Consider the following 3,844-nt stretch of genomic DNA (forward strand, 5'->3'; position numbering starts at 1 on the left):
GCAAAAGTGCTTGTTCAAGTGGGTCCTAAGCTGTTGGTAACTCCTCAGGACTTCTCTCAGTGGTCTCCTATGTCAGCCCTAAAATTGTCCTACCCACAGCAAACTGGCTGCATAACATGTAGATGGAAGTCAGCTGGTAAATGCAAGGCTGACACCCCAACACAGCGACCACAGGTGCAACAATTAAGGATGGTTGCTGAGTTTTTATATGGTGTCTAATAGCAACAGCTATTAACAATCAGTTTAAAATTTAATCTTTTATCAAATTCAGATTTAGGAGGTGTCGAATGCTCATCTGTTCAAATATTTATTAATGTTTACTGTATGCCTGCCACATGAAAGAAAAGTGAGGGACTTCCCTGGTGGTCCAGTGGTTAAGAATCCACCTTCCCGCAGTGGTTAAGAATCTGCCTACCAGTGCAGAGGAGACAGGTTCCAGCCCTGGTCCAGGAAGATCCCACATGCTGTGGAGCAACTAAGCCCGTGCGCCACAACTGCTGAGCCTGTACTCTAGAGCCTACGAGCCACAACTACTGAGCCCGCATGCCTAGAGCCCGTGCTCTGCAACAAAGAGAAGCCACCTCAATGAGAAGCCCGTGCACCACAATGAAGAGTAACCCCCGCTCGCCGCAACTAGAGAAAGCCCACGCGCAGCAACGAAGACCCAACGCAGCCAAAGAGTGATTGATTAATTAATTAATTAATTAATTATTTTAAAAAAAGAATCCGCCTTCCATTGCAGGGAACCTGGGCTTGATCCCTTGTTGGGGAACTAAGATCCCACATGCTGCAGGGCAACTAAGCCTGCATGCCACAACTAGAGAGCCCATGTGCCACAATTACTGAGCTCATGTGCTCTGGAGCCTGTGTGCCACAACTAGAGAGAAGACCTTGCACCACAACGAAGAGCCCACATGCTGCAACTAAGATCTGACTCAGCCAAATAATAAATAAATAAATAAATAAATATTTTAAAAAAGAAAAGTGAAATATCCTACCAGTCTCTGCATGAAACAGACACACACCCTCTCTACCAGTTCTTGTTTACAACACCTCAGATCCCCTTCCCAACCATACCAGATTCCCCACAAGGTACACCAATAAATAAAACCTGGTGATAAGGCAGAGAGAAAGAGGCCCTGAGCCACATGATAAAGTCACAAGCTCTGAAGTTTTATTGCCTTAGTCCAGAAGGACTGGTCATAATCCCCTTAGTTGTAATTTGGTTAAAAATAGCAGAACTTCCAGGGAACTAGTTTAAATGGAAAGGGGGATGGGGATACTGACTTATCTCATGAGACCCAAGGGTAGGAATGCAGCCAGCCCTCAGGCAGGGACTGAAATCAAGAAGTGGGAAGCCAGGAGCACTCCACTCCATCTCATTTCTGCTTCTCTCTGTGCATTTGCTGATTTTTTGCAAGCTGATTTTTCTAGTCCTCAAAGCACAAGTTGAAATACAGCTGCCTCTCTTGAGTTTGAAGTTATAGTTTGAAGCAAATGGAGACTGACTTTCTTTCCATTCTGATATCAAATACAGAGAGAATCTGATTGGTTAAACTTGGGTTCAGTGTCCTCTCCTTGGACCAATTAGCCTTGGTGGTGATGGGAGTAGTGGGGAGCTTCAGTACAAACATGCAGCCAGGGCCCCATCTCAGGGAATAGGGGAGCACCCAATATCAACACTGTAACTTTAGTTATAGAGGATACAAGGTTAATCTAATGACAGTCAAGTGCACAGAGGTAAATGATTTCCTAGGAAGACTCCAAAAATCAAGCCTACTCTTCAGCTTTCTATAGACAGTGGCAGAAACAGCAGGAGTCAATCCAAAGTCAGAGCCTAAAAATATGAGCATTGAAGGAACTGTAATAAAGTCAGCATCAATTAAAGTATGTCCAGGAGTGCAGTAGATGTTGTTGTTTGCCTTCCAAAACAATTTCCCCTTCTTCCTTGCTGTTACAGCTCCGGTTTTGTTCAGGCATCTACTTCTTCCACTTGGTCATGTGCTTGCTCCTGAGGGTGAATCCTGATTAATCTAAAACAGTCAAGGTAATACCATTCCCTTTATTACCGATATTTTTAGGCTTGGGCAGGTGATACATGCTCACCAAAGAAACATGAAGTAAAATTGACTAGGAGTTTCTAGAAAAGGTTTCTTCACTCCTAGAGAAGACACATTATGAAGGAATTATCTTGTTCTCCCTTACACCCTCTTGTGTCTGGATATTTGATACACTTAGAATTGCTGCAGCCATCTCGTGACTATAATGAGAGCTAATGTAAGGAAAAAAGACGAGGGGAAAAGCTGGAAAATGGAAAGATTAAGGTTAATGATAAAGCCATTTATCACTGAGTTAAGTATCCTGGGAGCCATCCTACTTTGGACTTCTTATATGAGATAAATTTTCTTATTTTTTAAGCCACCTGGAGTTGATTTCCATTCACTTGCTGCTGAAGGCATTCTAACTAAAGCAGAGGATATGGTGGGAATTAAGCCCTTAAAGGCAAGTAAATTGATCATACGTACAGAATCAAGAGTCAGAATGGAATCAGACTTCTCAGCAACAACCCTGAAAGCTAGATGATGAGATTGTGAAGGAAAATATTTTTTCAGTATAAAATTTTCTGCTCAGCCAAATTATCATTCAAGTATGAAATAGAATAAGAATATTTTAGTACACACAAGGTCTCAAAAAATATACGTACACTGAATTCTCTCTAGGAAACTAGAAAGAATGTGCTTCTCCAAAATGAGGAAGTAAAACAAAAAAGAAGATGACATGGGATTCAGTAGACATGACCTCCGTCATGAGAAGTGAAGAAAGGTCCCATAACAACAACTGTAGACAAACTTCAAGGGTACTTCTACAAGAGATAAAGCAGAAGGAAATGAAATGATTTTTTTTTAATTGATGCTTCTGAATATGGTGGGAGGAATTTTATAAAACTGACAGGAAATTAAGGAAATGGGGGAATTAAGCAGAAAAGGAAAAGTTGTCATAATATACTACATCTCAAATTGGATTAGCATTTGCATGAACATGTATTTGTGCAAAATTATTATATAATTTTACTGGCAAGATGTGTGCACAGCAAGGGTGTGTGTGTGTGTATAAAAGAGCAAAATCTTCAGCAGTAGAAAGTTTAAATTTTAAAATTGAGTAGCAACCATATGGAGGAAGATACGAAAATAATCAACACGAGTGAAAGTTGTAACCTCTGAGGAGAGGGAAGTTGTGATGCACAGGGGCAGGGGACTGACTTTTACACAGCAATCTTTTAGACTCTTTGTTTTTTTTTTGTTTGTTTGTTTTACTTTTATATTAGAGTATAGTTGATTAGCAATATTGTGTTAGTCTCAGGTGTGCAACAAAGTGATTCAGTTATACATTTACATGTATCTAGTTCTTTTGCAAAATTTTTTCCCATTTAGGTTGTTACAAAATATTGAGCAGAGTTCCCGGGACTATATAGTAGGTCCTTGCTGGTTATCCATTTTAAATATAGCAGTGTGTACATGTCAATCCCAAACTCCTTAACTATCCTTCCCCCTTCCTTCCCTCCTGGTAACCATAAGTTCATTCTCTTAAGTCTGTGTAGACTCTTTGTTTTTCTATAGGCATTTTAAAATGTGATTAAAAATATTTTAACAGCAGGATATAAAAAGAAACTATCATTGCAAAAAGGAAAAGGAAGGCTTAGGTAAAAAGTTTAGGTAGAAATGTGAGAACACCATCCCAAAGGACAGGGAATAAATGGTCTCTATTGGTTTTAGCTGACTGTATGGCAGGAGGTCCTTGAATGACATCTAAGAAGTGCACAATTTTATCCTGGAAGAAAGGATTC

The sequence above is a fragment of the Stenella coeruleoalba genome (genome assembly GCF_951394435.1).
Source record: "Stenella coeruleoalba genome assembly, chromosome: 4".
Lineage (NCBI taxonomy): Eukaryota > Metazoa > Chordata > Mammalia > Artiodactyla > Delphinidae > Stenella > Stenella coeruleoalba.